The sequence below is a fragment of the Cupressus sempervirens genome, chromosome 5, assembly GCF_028749045.1.
Source record: "Cupressus sempervirens isolate cs-2001-9-10 chromosome 5, ASM2874904v1, whole genome shotgun sequence".
Lineage (NCBI taxonomy): Eukaryota > Viridiplantae > Streptophyta > Pinopsida > Cupressales > Cupressaceae > Cupressus > Cupressus sempervirens.
In genome coordinates, this window is record NC_143122.1 from 18,440,421 (window position 1) to 18,458,434 (window position 18,014).

Below are 18,014 nucleotides of genomic sequence, written 5' to 3' on the forward strand. Positions count from 1 at the left end.
GGGGGGGGGGGTGAATCAAAAGTACCAATTTTTATCCTTTTAAACCCTTATTAACACATAAATAAAAGTAATATACATGCATGTAAACATATAAACAAACATGAAATGAAAGCATGCATCAACACATAACACAAAGATTTGGCAACCTAGAAACCCTCCAAGAATAAGAAGGTAAAACTGGGGTGGAGATGATGCCCACAAAAAATACTGCAGCAATCAATGTTCAACCACTTCTAATGGTCCACCTTATGAAAGGCATGCCTTATTAAAGGCTTTACACTATGTCAATAGTGACTTGGTTAAAGAATTTACAAACACTTACATGAAGTGTCACCCTATTAAAGGATTTACAATAGGTTGTTAAACCCACCTAATACATAGGTTTTTCATGACCTTCTCAAAAAGTTCTCCTACCTAGCTATTAAGCTAACCTATCAACATATGATTTCAACATCTAATACAATTGGGAGAGAGTATTAGAACATTTGACCTAATTGAATGCAATCTCAAATTGTTGGGTTCAGGTACTAGATTTTCTCTTCTTGTTCTGATCCTTGCTTGATCTAATCTCTAAGTTGTTCCTTGACTCTTGTACTATTTTGATCAACTGGATATGAAATTGCTACTCTATTCCTCTAAGTCTTTTCCTCTTCACACTAAAATTTTTCTATAATCTCCTCTTTTACACTGTTCTCTTCCACACATGGAATGGGTATTCGACCTTCTTATAAAGAATGCGAAGACTTAGGGTTAGGTATAGATCTACGATCCATATTGAATCTCAAATTCCCACTCATACCTTGTATTTTTCTCATTGGTTGCATCCCTTCTCCATTTTTTTGATTAGTTGCATGCAGATTTCATAGGGAATGTAAATGATTCATCCTTATCCTTTTTCTTCTTCAAAATCTCTCTAAGTCAGCTCCAAAAATGGTTTACATCTTATTTTGTCAAAACACAAACTTTTATGTTGATCCTAAGTTACTCGACACTAATTACATTACTAATGTTCGGCATGAACTAATTCCTAGATTTCTTGACATATATTACTTTCCTAGTTCACTCGGCACCTATTACTTTCCTGGTTCACTTGACACCTATTAATTTCCTAGTTCACCCGGCACTTGTTAAATATTGTATTTCTTGGCATTTGAAGACTTCTGAATTGCTCAGCACATGAATAATTTCCTAAATTACTCAGCACATACTACATTCAGACTTGATAGGAATCAACTGTGAATCGGCACCTATTGAAATACTAGCTCAGCATACATTGTGTACTCAGCATGTATAGTGAAAAATGGTTAAGTGTGTTGACACTCAATTGTTCAGACTATTCTTTTAACCAATAGTGATGAAGTCCATGGATACCTCTTCTCAACATTGGCTAAGAATGGATAAAGGTTGTAAGAGACCTAGTGTTTTAATTGTTTCACCCTTATTTCTTTGACAAACCAAACGTTCAACCACAAATTTTTAAACATCACCTTATAGCCCTTCCCAAAAAAAAATCTTGCTTGACCCAATTATATTTCTTTAAAAATCCTAAATGACCACCAATCGGGGACTCATGTACTTCATTGAGAATCCTATGTTTAAGAGTGGAATTATTATAGAGATACAATTGCTCTTTATACCAAAGAATATCCACCTTTAAACAAAACTTATCTAAACTACTAGGGTCACCTTTTATTCGCTGCATGTGATTACTTTTTGCAACATCATTTTGCCACACTTCTTTGGCTTCTACCACCCAATTTTCTTGTAATATTGAAAGGGCACACAACAAGGCTTCACCTTTTTCATCCTTCCTCCAAAGTGCATTGGCTACAATATTTTCATTCCCTTTCTTGTATACAATTTCAAAGTCATATCCCAACATCTTAGTGACCCATTTTTTTTTCTCTTCTAATGATAGTCTTTTATCCAAAAAATATTTTAGGCTATCATGATTTGTCTTAACCCTTAAGTGTTGACCCATTAAATAAGGCCTCCATTTTTTAACTGCATAAAGGATTTCTAGAATTTATTTCTCATAAATATGTTTGAGTTGATTTTTACCTTTTAATTGATGACTCTCAAAAGCAATTGGTCAACCTTCTTGCATGACAACTGCTCCTATCCCATTTCTAGAAGCATCACATTCCACAATGAATTCCTTGGTGAATTCTAAAATGGCAAGCACTAGAGTTGTACACATAGCCTTCTTCAATTTCTCAAATGATACATTAGTAGATTCATTCCAATGAAAAGAATCCCTCTTCAATAGAGTGGTAAGAGGTGTTGTTATATGACCATAATTCTTCACAAATCTTCTATAGTGTCTTGTCAATCCCAAGAAACCCTTTAGCTTATTAATAGTGTCTGGAATAAACTATTCCATGATAGCCTTTATTTTTTTAGGGTCCACCTTTACTCCATGTAAAACTATGTGTCCCAAATACTCCACCTCCTTAAGACCAAAAGCACACTTGAATGGCTTAGCATAGATTTGATGATCTTTTCATAATTTTAATGCTTGATCTACATGTTGCAAATTTTCTTCCCAAATCTTGCTATAAATTAATAAACCATCAAAAAATACTAACACAAACTTTCTCAAGAACTTCTTAAAAATGGAATTCATCAAACTTTGGAATGTAGATGGTGCATTGGTAAGACTGAATAACATCACCAAAAATTCATAATGACCCTCATGAGTTTGAAATGTTGTCTTACAAATATCTTCCTCTTTAGTCTAAATTTGGTGATAACTCAATCTAAGATCTAACTTGGTAAAATACATAGCTCCATTTAATTCATCTATAAGATCAGCAATGACTAGAATAGGAGACTTATCTTTAATGGTGTACTTGTTGAGCACTCTATAATCTAGACACATGCACCAAGTTTTATCCTTCTTTTACACCATCACAATAGGTGAAGATTAAGCACTTTGGCTATGCCTGATAATTCCTACCTCTAGCATTTCCTCAATAATTTTTTCTATCTCACTTTTTGGTATGTGTGGGTACCTATAATGCTTGCTATTTGGTGGATGGTGTTGGAAATATTCAAGACTATGCTAGGTTACTAAGAGGGGAGGGGTGAATCAGCAACCTTTAAAACTTTATCAATTTCAGCATTTTATAGCAATATAAAAATTATCATTTATCGATCTAATTGCATGCATGAGAAATTGAAAACATAAAACATTCATAAAACTTGAACACAATAATTTGGTGACCCAAAAACCTTCCAAATAGAAAATAAAACTAGGGTGGGGATGATACCCACTAAACTTCGATACTACAACATAAAGTTTTCCTGTCAAGGCTTATAATGATCATTTATGATGATCTGCCTTGTTAGGAGAAAATTAGGACTACTAAGTCCACTTTGTTAGAGGTTTTTACAAATACACAATAAAGTATGCACTCTGTTTAAAAGATTGTGAGAAAGACTGTTAAGTCTACCTTGTTAAAGGATTTAGATAGATTCACTTGTTAGAATGAAATAGTAGATCTCTAACTTACAACTAATTTGCTAATAGAGATTCTTTGATTATACTGATCACCTTTTCAAATGGATATGTCTCTGTTGCTCCTTTTCTGATATGGCCTTCAATATATACTTTATCTACTGCTTGATCTCATTTTCATTCTTACTTTCTTATATTCATGAATTACATATTCACACACACATTGAATATGATACAATACATTACATATATACCAATCCAATTTACAAAATTACAAAGTCAGCCAATATACAAGTTAACACCAATATTAAAAAGTTGACCCATATGAAGACACTCAGGTTCTGAAGACTGACTTGGTGAAGTTCTAATACTCAACATCCACAATAATTACTTAGCATCATCATGCATTTGGTAGAAGTAGAAGCTTGGTCCATACTAATCACCTCAAAGTAGTCTCAAACTTGGTCTGCACTGGTGACTCGATAAATATTGTGTCACTTGGCACAAATTGAATTACTAGTTTACCATGACTTCACTTGGTAAACACTAACTTCACATATGGCTCAATTAACACTAGCTTCACATCACATGAACTGATAGCTCAGTAGAAACTGCAAAGCTCGGTAACCACTAGAGTGCTCAGGTTAAACTACTAGACTTCATACTACCTGATTTTTCTTAGTTTGAACTGTTGCACTTCACACTAACTGAATTCCCTCAATAACCATTGGAATGCTTGGTGGCCACTGGAATTAGTTCAGAAGACTCGGTAGCAACTGTAAAATTTGGTGGCTACTAAGTTACATGGCAAACATTGTAGACTATTCAATGACATTGGTAGCCATACAAAATTTGAATAAGTGTTGTCACTAATAACAAACTTGATTGATATGTCAACAATCTCCCCCTTTGGCATTAGTGACAAAAACACTTATCAGCCAAAACTATATCATCACCATGTGATATTGGCTCAGTAGGGTATATTGTTTTAAGATTTTTCAAAATTTGTCTTTGTAAGTATATATAGTATACTATACAACATATCTGCAAAATTCTCCTCTACTATATACATTTTCTTCCTTTGCATGATTCTCCCCCATACAATATACATAGTCTCTCACTATACATAGTCTCTCCCCCTTTTTGACAATAATGCCAAAGATTTATTCAAAACTTATTTACATGGAGACACCAAAATAAGATAGAAACTTAGAATGTACCTTAAGAATGAGAACTAGAGATTTCTAGTTCTCTTGCAAAATCTTGCATGTATGGAGAGCAATTTGCACTTCTGCAGGGAGTTCTATCATGTGATCTACAATAGAGAAGTTATTGTCGTGGATCAAGGTTTTTGAGTAAACAATGTGTTTGTGCATTGTATCCATGATAGGAAGGATCATATTCTAAACATCTATCAATGTAGACCAGATCCTTGCTTCTTCTCTCAATAACTCTGCCAACATGTCTAACATAAATCTGACCTTCATATGATGTGCAGAGCTTGAACTAGAGTCAAATTGCAATTGTTGTGCATTGGCTTTCAAATCTTCATCAATCTTTGTTAGTTTTCTCTTTATCTCCTTTGTGAACTCAGTAACATCACATAACTTCAAAAAAAGTGATGTCACATTGGTGCAAGAGGTTTCAAGATTGGTCAAAATTGATGAAATCTCAACTTGTTGAATGGAAATTTGCTAAGCAATGTGCTCAAGAACTTTATTATTAAATTTCTTTTCTACTTTCTCAATTAACTTATCTTAACCACTAGAGTCCTCATTAAACTTTTTGACTACCTTTTCTAATTGCAATAAAATAGGTTGAGAGGAATCTATCTCAATACCTATTGCCTCAAACAAAATGTTCTTGGTATCATCAATAATTGTATATTCCCTATCTCTTTCTTCTCTCAATTTCTTCTTCTTTGCCTTCTTTTGAAGGAGTTGACCAGCTATATGCATTTGATCCACAATGAGATTATCAAAGTCTCATTTGGGAATTTCTATTTCCTCATCTAAGTCTATATACTCTTCTATCTCCTTACCCCTACTCAAAAATCTTGTACTCTATTGAGCCTTAAGTTCAACTATCCTTGTACTTAATGCCTTTGAATCTGAAATGTCCCTTTTCTGATTTTACATGATATTTCCAACCTTTAATCAGATCTTTAAAATCAAACAGCTAATATCCCAAAGATCCACCAAATTCCTCAAGAAACCCCAAATCGGGTATGCTGAAAATAGTGCTAAAAGCTTCACAACTTCACCTATTATTAATAAATCTGAAAATGGAAATTTTTACAGAACTTTCAGCAGCATAACATCCTACAAATTGACATTTCCAGATCCATATAGCCTTTACACAACAGCTCAAAAATGTAGGACCAAAACTATGCTCATCGGGCTCCCGAAATAGCACAAAATATGCTCGGAAACACCACAAAAACACTAATAATCTATCTCGAAAGTTTAATCACGTCCCAATATATATATTCAGCTCTATTTTAATATTTAAAAGTCTGATATACAGCAGCAACCCAAACTGATATGAAATACTCAACTGTAAACACCAAACTCATACAAAAACACACCCGGAAACTCACAAATCTGCACTGTTCAGAACAAAGGCAAACTCTGTATGAGCATGCACATGGAATGGCTTCAAACTCCCATCCTTAGCCTTCCTGGAAACCTACAAACTCCCATTCTTGGGTCTCCCTAGAAACTTGCAAACTCCCGTTCTTGGGTCTCCTTCTCCACAGGTTTGGCAGCCTCTGAAGAATAACAAAGAATGAGCAAAAATCAAGTTCTGGAATCTCCCCAAAATGCCTCCAAACCCCCCTTAAAAGAGGGCATAAATGTAACTCACATCCAAGAGAGGTTAATGAAACATATTTTAATAATAATTTTCATTTATTAGTCCAACGGTTTCCAAAGATTAACTCCCTTTTTCCGAAACTTCACTTTCTTGGGCCTGGCCTGCCTTAGCAAAGATTATTATTTTTTAATTATTTGAAAAGGGGACATGACAAGTCCTCCCCTCCCAAACATTGCTTGTCCTCAAGCAATGGCTGAATAATAAACCAATCAATCCACCTGGATCCCAAATGTAGTCATGAACTATACTAATACCAATTAACACAAGCTCCTGCAATATCCTCTGCAACATGACCAAGAGGAATCCATAATCAAACTGACAATTATAGCTCAACCAAACTCCAAAATCACAACTTCCACAGTTAGAAACCCATGAGACACAAACTCTTAGAACATCAAAACCCATGTAAAGTGGACTACCAACACAGTAAATACCATCAACACATTCCACTGGCCTATACGAAATGTACAATCCAACTCTACAACAATGGTGAATGCTCTCAAATGAAACTATACCAAGTATGGAGAATCCACACACTGTAAAACTCCTGCAGTCAACACAACTTTGCAAATCACTAGCCACTATCTCATAACCATAACTACCATGCACCCCTGATGGTGAAAAGCCATCACAAGCTAAATAGCAAGAATTGGAACCCAAACCAAATTTTCCTACCATCAACTCCTCAACACAAGGATCAAATGCTAACTGATGTACATACCTTGCAATATAATGTTGATAAAAAAAACCAACCTTAGTCAACAACTCACCATGAATAAGTGATACAACCCACTGTGACTGATCACCAGCTAAGTTAGTAGATGTCATAGCCAAAGGAGTAGAATCAATAACAACACCTGCTGAAGCATCACTCTGAAACTCCTGCTCTAAGTCATGTATTATCAAGCTGTCAACTGTAGAACCTATCACCATGTCATGCCCATCAAAACTCTCATCTTGAGGCATCAAATTATCCCATAACTGATGATAAGCACTAGGAACCAAAGTACATCTCTGTATCATTATCTCATCAACATGGTCATCAAAGGTAAATTGATGAGCATACCTCACAGTGTAATGCCGATAGAATGCACCAATCTTAGTCAGTGGCTCAGACTGTAATCTAGATGAAACTAACTGCAATTGATCATTAACCATGTTGGAACTAACTACTACCTCTGAAGATATCACCAAGGAAGTAGTGTTACTAGTAGGAACCATGCCAACTGCTGACTCACCAACATCACACATGATCTTTGATACATCTCTAGTCTCTGTGCCATCAATACTAGAGGTCACCACCATGTCAGGCATACAACAATCTACTATAACACCCAACTCAAGTGAACCTAACTCTAGTGGAAATGAACCTGATATTCCAATGTTAGTATCAAGAATGGATGCATCCCCATCTCCACTGTCTCTGACAATCTCAGCCATGGAAATCCTCGGATCACCAAACACCACAGCTTGTGACTGTATAGAATCAGGTGAAGATTGTAGTCGCTCTAACTCCATGGTCACCTTAGCCAAATGAAACTATGACTCCTTGAAAGCCAACTGTGTACTCTCAAGAATCTCAGAAGTCACCTCAAGTTGCTCAGTAAGCTCACTCACCTCATCTTCCTTGGCCAACAATGCATCATATGCTGTACTGCCCCACTTCATAAGATAATCTTTGTCGGCTACCAACTGCATATAATCCTGTCTTAGAATCTGGATAGCCTCCCATAAAGAGTGGAACTCTATCAAGGAAAGATAATTGCCTCCCTGCTCATCACTAGTAGGAGAACCCCATCCATAAACTGCTAACAACTGATGAGTAGCATCGAAATGCTGGCAAGTGATAGCAATGTCTTGGTCACTAACTCTCAACTAATTAGACACATGATGGCACTAGCTTGACTGTCTCCTACAAACCTCCTCTGATGCATTGTCTAAAGGAGTATCCTCAAATTTACTAGTCTCTAGAGTATTACCATCCATATCCTGTGAATCAAATCTAAAACTCATATCAACATATGGAGTATCAAAAACATTAGCATTGCTGTCCAACTCCTCTATACCCAAGGAAACTAAGTCTTCAAAATTGCCCATTGCATCCTTCTGGATGTCATTAATGCCAATATGATCCTGGGACTCATCTATACACACTGCCAAATATGAAATATCATCAACACATTCTAGCAAGTATGGTCGACTGGATATATGAACAAAGACCAACATTGGTGTATAAAAACTAATACCAACATTGGACAAGCTGCTAGCACAGGAAAAGACAACACCGTGCAATCTGCTAATCAAATCCATGATAGCACCCAAACAAACACTGCTACCAAAAAGTGTTAAAGATCTCCTGTCAACTGAATCCCAAATGCCAATATAACAATCTTGAGTCCATATCTGTAAACTAGAATAAGCTGGTAACTCAAGCAAAATCCTCATTTGAGTAATATGACCAATACCAACTAACTCCACATACCTATCATGATGAGATAATGAAGTCAAAATACTATCTTCACTCACCTTTAGCTGGCGGGATAAATTATGTGAAGTACTACCTGCCTCAACCTCATGTGATGAAGAATCTAACTGTGCCTGGTACTCTTTCTCAGCAAAGTCATGAATGCTCAATGTTTTCTCATCTCTACCAGGTATCTCACCATCCTGCACAACAACATCCTCATAATCATCATCTGAACCCACTACACTGTAGTCACTGCCTGTTGTAACTATACCATCCTGAATACCTATGGCATCACCCTTTGACAACCTGTAAACAATTGTCTCAATTTGAGTATCAAGTTGACCGTTACTATCAATCTGTGTAATATCCTTTCCCACCACCTCCTGTGGTAGAGTAGAATCTGAGACCTCTACCTGGCTATCAGCTAGTTTCTCAAACTCCTCATGCAAGTTCTTGGGAATTGTGTCATCTGTCCTGTGAGAAAATCTGCCAAATAGAAATCCAGTCAACTTATCCACCTTAGCTGGGTCAGATAACATGTCATTCATCATACGGTGGTGCTCAACCAACTGTTTAGAAATGTCATGGATTATTTTCATATGTTTATCTCGAATGTCTAAATAACCATCCTTTCTATTGTTTTCACTCTGGCTATCAATTGTCCAAGATCGTTTCCTCTGAGACTCTGTACTATACCTGTCCATTCTGGATAAAGTAGAGTGTAACCCCAATAGGATATAACTTCTTCAAACACCAAGAATTAACATGCAAATGATTAGAAGTAGCATGCAACCATAGATTTGGACATGCAACTGATTAGAAGCAACATGCAACCACCAAATTATGACATACAAGATCTGGGTAGTTGTCAGAACTGACATGCAAGATCTGGGTAGTTGTCAAAACTGACATGCAAACTTCTACAACCACCAAATTCATCAAGAACTAAAATGAAATTGATTAGAAGTAGCATGAAACCATAGATTTTGACATGAAACTAATTAGAAGCAACATGCAACCACCAAATTATGACATGCAAGATCTGGGCAGTTGTCAAAACTGACATGCAAGATATGGGTACTTATCAAAACTGAAATGCAAACTTCTACAACCACCAAATTCACCAAGAACTAACATGAAAATGATTTGAAGTAGCATGCAACCATAAATTTTGACATGCATCTGATTAGAAGCAACATGCAACCATAAATTATGGCATGCAAGATTTGGGTAGTTCTAAAAACTGAAATGCAAGATCTGGGTAGTTGTCAAAACTGACCTGCAACTTTTACAAACCCTCAGGCTGGAAAGATCATGGCTCTAATACCACTAAAATGTCCCTTTTCTGATTTTACATGATATTTCCAACTTTTAATCAGATATTTAAAATCAAACAGCTAATATCCCAAAGATCCACCAAATTCCTCAAGAAACCCCAAATCGGGTATGCTGAAAATAGTGCTAAAAGCTTCACAACTTCACCTATTATTAATAAATCTGAAAATGGAAATTTTTACAGAACTTTCAGCAGCATAACAGCCTACAAATTGACATTTCCAGATCCGTATAGCCTTTACACAACAGCTCAAAAATGTAGGACCAAAACTATGCTCATCGGGCTCCCGAAATAGCACAAAATATGCCCGGAAACACCACAAAAACACTAATAATCTATCTCGGAAGTTTAATCACGTCCCAATATATATATTCAGCTCTATTTTAATATTTAAAAGTTTGATATACAGCAGCAACCCAAACTGATATGAAATACTCAACTGTAAACACCAAACTCATTAAAAAACACACCCGGAAACTCACAAATCTGCACTGTTCAGCACAAAGGCAAACTCTGTACGAGCATGCACATGGAATGGCTTCAAACTCCCATCCTTAGCCTTCCTGGAAACCTACAAACTTCCATTCTTGGGTCTCCCTGGAAACCTGCAAACTCCTGTTCTTGGGTCTCCTTCTCCACAGGTTTGGCAGCCTCTGAAGAATAACAAAGAATGAGTAAAAATCAAGTTCTGGAATCTCCCCAAAATGCCTCCAAACCCCCCTTAAAAGAGGGCATAAATGTAACTCATGTCCAAGAGAGGTTAATGAAACATATTTTAATAATAATTTTCATTTATTAGTCCAACGGTTTCCAAAGATTAACTCCCTTTTTTCGAAACTTCACTTTCTTGGGCCTGGCCTGCCTTAGCAAAGATTATTATTTTTTAATTATTTGAAATGGGGACATGACAGAATCTAGGATGGAAAAAATTGTAGATATATTAGGACTTGCTATGAAAATTGATATAGTACCAACTGATGGAATACTAATAGAAATGCTTACTAAATCCAAAACTGAAGTAGACAAAATTGTAGTATTCAAAACTAAAGTACTTACTACTGATGGGTTCAAAATTGTAGAAGCCATTATATCCATTGCTGATGATTGCAACTCAGGAGCTAAAGAAGAGGGAGCTTGTAGCTTAGTAGATGAAGTGGTAGGCACTTCTATCAATGATGTGATGAGCTGTGTGGGGGTCAAAAGTGATTGGACATTTGAAGTACCTGTAGTTGTCACAATCAAACTTGCTAAAGCTATCTCTGAGCTTGATATAGCTATTGGTTTGCTTGGAGAGTGAGCAAGTGAGGATATGAATATGACTGCTATCTTCATAGGGTTAGTCTCCTCATCATCTTCTTTGTCTTACTCAGTAGCTTCTTCCTCTTTATCTTCATCAACTTCCTCATTGTCAAAATGTGTGGGCTCAGTGTAAGTTTCTTCTTCCTCGTCATCACTGTCATCATCCTTAACATCTACTAGGAAGTCACTTTGTTTATGGAAATGATAAACATTTGTCCACATACTTTTGGCATTCTTAAACACATGCTCTATATCCTTGACCAAAATTAAACAAGTATTAAATCTAAGAGTCATCTTATATTCATTTTTATTCAAAGACTCTTTTACCTCAGCATCTATCATGCTAGGTAGCAATTGCCTTAGGGTTTGTGCATAAATATATTTTATTTTTTGCATTGTAAACTCCTATCTTGGCTTAATTTTCTCTAATAATTCATTAGAGGTTTGGGAGGCTATTTGATCTGGCAAATACTTCCATTTTCTCATTTTGGTTAACACTAGTTCTTCAACCTATTTCTTTTTTGCCTTTGCCCTGTTTTCATACTTCAAGGATTTGAAGTTGGTTATACCTGCACCTTCTTCCATTTGTTTCAATTTTTCTTGGAAGGTGGGAGGAGGTTTGTTAAAGAAAATATCACTACCTTTCTTCCTAGACCTCCTTGTGAAGACTATAGTGGATGGTTTAGGTGGCTTGATGATGATCACCTTGCTTTTCTTCTTCAAGGGTTCTTCTTCCTTTTTAGACTCATCATCTACTTCTTCATCTATATCTTCTCCTTTGCTCTCAATTAACATTAGAGGTGTGCTTGATTTTAGTTTTTCTATCCTCCTCTTACCTTTTTTAACCGCTTGTGGGAGTTTTATCTCCAACTCTATCCTTGCCTTTGCCTCATCATATGTTCCAAAGTGTGGTGCCTTTGGATCAACAAGTTCATTAATCGGGGCTTCAATAATGTACTTTTTTTCATTAATGTTTACCTCATAAGGAAGAGGTTTTACCCATACAATTTTGGGCTTTATTGCTTGAATACAAACTTTTTCATAGTCTACCATGAAGAAAACATCATCTTTGTAATCTTCTACTAGCTTCTTAGGAATTCTGAATCTTTTATTCATTTTCTCTTTGAAAACTCCCCATACTACCATGCCTTTGGATGGGAAGAAGTTTTGAACATAAAAGAACAAAAAAATCAAAAAAGAGCCAAATTTGGAGAGGTTGTTCTTGGAAGTCCGAATACTTTCCATTTTTTTATTGAATTACTTCAATAATAGGTCTGCCAAGTCATAAGATAAATTATTCTTCAAAACTTTGTAACTTGGTCTATAGTCACTCAGTAGCCACACAAAAAAATGTTGTAACTTGGTAGATGTATGTTAACTTATTACTGATCTTTAAACATTCACAAAGATTTAACATGCATGCATAAAAGAAATAACATCTACATAAGAGGCCAAATTTAACAGTGAAATCCAATATGGGAAAAACCACCAAGTAACTAGCTACAAATTTTCACTCTTCTGAAGTGAGCCCTATTAGGAGCCAACCCTATTAAAGGTTACAAAACACACTATTAGGTGTGACTTTGTTAGAGGATTTAATCACCCTGCTAGGAGTGGTCTTGCTAGAGGACTTAAGAAAAATTCAATAGAAATGTCCACCTTTTTAGAGGATTTGCAAAAAATGGTTATTAAACAAACTCTATTAAGATATTTAGGAATCACTACTATAATGATGAAAAATTAACAATGAAGTGACCTGAATGAGATGCAATTGAACTTTGCTATTACAGATCTCTGTTCTGCTTCACTAGATCCACTATGATCAAATACACCTTTGTTTCTCCTCAAGGATATTTGATCCTTCTTCAAAATTCACTCACACTTTCCTCTTCAAACAATTAACTCACTTGCATGCTCACTCATTACAACTTATAATTCACAACTTGACCTTTTATTTATACCTTACAAATTATCAATTTAGCTCATTTACAAGTTACATTTACCAATAATCATTACATCAGTTAGTTACATTCATTATATGAAAAAATTAAACTTTATTTCCCAAAACAATGAAATACTTCATTGGCCAACCTTGCTTGGTAAACACTACTTCAGAAATGATTTCTAGTGTTAACCAACTGAAGCTCAGTAAACACTGCAAATTCTACAAAATCCTTTGGAGACCAAGTGAACTCGGTAAACATTGTCTTCCCTTCACTAACCTTATGAGCTTGATATAAATTGACTTCTATCACAAAAACCTTCAACACCTAAGTGAGCTCAGTAAAAACTGTTTCCATAGAGTAACTTGCATAAATGCTCGGTAGACTCTGTAATCTACTTTGCTAACCAACTGAGCTTAGTAGACTCTGTAACTCACTTTGCTAACCAACTGAGCTTGGTAGACTCTGTCTGATAACTGATATGAAATTTGTGTAACATCAAAGACAACACACAATTGAACAATTGTATCCAATAATTTCCCTCTTTGGCATTAATGGCAACACAACATGTCATAGTAGAATGAAATTTGAAAATGAGTCTTTTCTAACAGAACATTTTTTCCTCTTAGATTTTATGCCACAAACTTTTCAAATACAGTAATCTCCCTCTATGAAGGAATTACATAGCTTCTTTTCAAACAAAAAACTCTTCACAAAAAAATTTAAATTTTAGAAAGATATGATAGTACACTCTCCCTCTTTGAAAACACATGTCAAAGACAACATAAGCCAAATGAGTAACAATGTACCTTAAGTACTTATTCATATGTAATGTTTCCATGAATATGTTGCATCAACTGAGTGATTTTCAACTTGGTTCCTATTGATGCATTACTAAAACTTCATTCTAGTGAGCCTCATATAGGGGAATGACCCCTAACTTACCTCTTAGATACAAGAATGTATCCTTAAGTAATGGCTTGGTGAATATGTCAGCAATTTGTTCCTTTGTCTGGACATATTCCAATCTAATATCCTTATCTTTCACCAATTCTCTAATGAAGTGATAATTTATTGCAATGTGCTTGGTTTTTTAATGCATTACTAGATTCTTTGATATATTGATTGCACTTGTATTATCAAAAACATAATAATAGGTTCTTTGATCTCCACCTTCATGCCTTCAAATAACTATTTGAACCAAACAATATTAGAATAGTTCACTCTGCTACAACATACTCTTCTTCTGTTGTAGATTGAGATATGCAATTTTTCTTTTTGCTTTACCAAGAAACCAACCTCTTTCCAAGAAATAATGCTCCTCCATGTGCACTCTTTCTATCATCAATGTTTGCTTCCCAATCAGCATCAGTAAACACCTTCAAATCTAGATTACCTCCAAATTTGTACCACAATCCATAATCCTTAGTGCCTTTCAAGTATCTCATGATTCTTTTGATTGCCATCATGTGATTTTCTCTTGGTTTTGCTGAAAATCTTACTACAATACCAACTGCAAGAGCAATATCTGGCCTTGTATGAACTACATACTGCAACTTTCCAATCATTGATCTATATAATATCTAATCTACCTCCTTTGATTCATCATCCTTGGTAAGCTTTAGTCCAATGCACATAGGAGTTCCAACTAGTTTACAATCTTCCATCCCAAACTTTTTGAGTATCTCCTTGATGTATTTAGACTAAGTGATGTAGATACCATTCTTTCTCTATTGAATTTGAAGACCAAAAAAGAATTTAATCTCACCAAACATTGACATCTCAAATTCCTTGTTCATTTTCTCTGAAAATTCTTTGCATAAATCATCATTTCCTATTACGACTATTGCGCAGGTCCTTCAGACTTGGTAGGCATTGGCTTAATCTAATTATGACTTGGTTTCCTGTAGCTCAGTTTGAACTTCTTGCAACTCAGTGACTAAAGACTTGGGAGTAGAAGTTTCCTAATTAATAGATGTGTATGGCACTATATCAGGTTCAATAAAAACAAATATCCTGTAATCTTCTAGTTCCTTTTTGCTTTCTTCTTCATTCCTTTCTGCAAACTCATCAACTTTCACATATGCACTTTCTATGACTTTGTGAGTCAACAAATTCAAATATCTATATGCCTTACTCTTGCAAGAATATCCCAAAAATATGCCTTCATCACCCTTCACATCAAATTTTTTTTTTCTAAATTCTTTCAAAATATAACATTTACTTCCAAATACTTTTAGGTAACTTACATTGGGTTTTTAGCCTTACCATAACTCATAGGGGGTTTTGAATGAGTCCTTCTTTAGCTGTACTCAGTTCAAGGTATCAACTGCAATGCTAATAGCTTCCTTCTAGTATTTGATAGCAATGTTCTTTTCAATCATTAAAGTTCTTACATAGTCCATGATAGATCTGTTCCTCCTTTCAGCTATTCCATTTTGCTCAGGAGTTCTAGGTGTTGATACCTGTCTTTTGATTCCTCTTTCAATGTAAAAGTTATTAAATTCATGGGAGATGAATCCACCACCTCTTTCTAACCTTAAGCATTTCAATCTTTTCCCTATTTCCTTCTCTACTCTAGCCAAATACCATTTTAACTTCTCAAATGCTTCTAATTTCACTCTCAAATACATGACAATCATCATTCTAGAGTAATCATCAACAAAATAAATGAAGAAATTTTCTCCAGTGTAACTCTCAATTCCAATAGGTCCACACAAATTAGTATGCATAATTTCAAAAACTTCTTTAGACTGATAGTTCCTACTTTTAAAGCTAGTATTTTCCATCTTACCAATCTGACAATTCTTGCATAGACCAACATCAAGTTTCTTTATACTAGGAATGCCTCTTACTTTCTTGAATTTTCTTATTTTCACTAGATTATCAAAGTTCACATGACATAACCTTCTGCTCCATAACCAACTTTCTTCAACTTGAGCAATAAAGCATGAACATTCACCAAGTTTAAGATAGAACAAGTTACCTTTTGTTTGTATGCCTGATGCAATCAGCTTTCCTTTGTCATCTAGCAGTCTTGCTTTTCCATGCATGAATTCCACTTTGAATCCATTATTGATTAGTTGTGCCACACTCAATAGATCATTTTTTAGTCCTTCAACCCAATAGGTATTATCACATACAAGGTCTTTATTTAGTGAGATTCTTCCTCTTCCTTTTATGCAACAAGGTTCATTATTACCAAATCTCACACTACCACCATTATAGTCTTCAAAATATTCAAACTTTGTTTTGTCTCCACTCATATGATGAGAGCAACCACTATCTATAATCCATGTATCATTTTTGCTCACATGAGAGATAAGTGTCATTTTATCTTCCTCATCATTACCAAATTCATCTTTCACAGCAATGTAAACAATTTCATCTTCACCATCATCAGAATCATTAGAATCTTTAGCCATGAAACATGTTTTCTTATCTTTTTCCTTGAATGATTTGAAATATGTCTTTCCACTGCACTTGTGACCTTTCTTCTCATCCTTATTTTGCTCATTTGGGCACCTATCAGCAATATGTCCAATTTCCTCACATGAAAAATAGATTAGAGGAACCTTGCCTTTGTATTTTCCCTTGCTTCTAGAATATTTTCTTGCTAGTAGAGCTTCAACCACCTCAAGATCACTATCAGAACTCTATTCTAATTCTTCTTCACTTTCTGACAGAGAATCCTTTATCTTCTTGCCCTTTTCTTTGAGTGAAAGCTTGGCTTCAAATGTTGATTCAATGTTCTAGGAAGTTGGAACATAGTTGGCATAGTTATCTAGCTCAAATTCAGTCAATCTTCCTACTATGGCCTCTAAATTTATCTTATGATTTGTTTCACATCTTCTTTCTTGAATTGTAGAAAATCTAATTGCATGAATGGGAAGTAACGTTCTAAGAACTTTACTTACAATTGTTTCCTCCTCAATGTCTCCTCCAGAAGCCTTGATTGTATTAATGACTATTTTGACTCTTTCAACATATTTGTCAATGTTTTCATCCTCTCTCATCCTCATATGATCAAATTTTCCTCTTAGACTTTCTACTTTGGCTCTTCTCACATTGTCATCACCTCCATAGATATCTTTTAGCTTGTTCCACATTTGAAAGGTAGTTTTGCAGTCCTTGACATCATCAGTTTCTTCACAGCTTAGGGCAGATTCAATGTCTATAATCATGGTGTTATGAGTCTTATTCTCAGCAATACCATTAACAGATAGTGTACCAAAAGGAGTTACATATGCTTCATCAATATATTTTAATCTTGTATCTCCAATGGAAGCTACATGGAGACTCATGAGACCTTGCCATGTTGAAAAGTTATCCCTATTAAGCCTTGGAATTTCCCTCTTGTAGGACATCCTGACCTTTAGCTTAGATCCTTGAAATCCTTCTTGCAAGAACCAAAAGCTCTAATACCAATTGTTGGAAATATAGATGGAGTAACTAAGAGGGGCGGTGAATCAGTTACCACAAAACAAATCCACAGATCCCTTAGATGTCTTATAAACTTAGTTACTGTTGTCACTCAGTAGCCACATAGAAAAATGTTGTAACTTGGTAGATGTATGTTAACTTATTATTGATCTTTAAACATTCACAAATATTTAACATGCATGTATAAAAGAA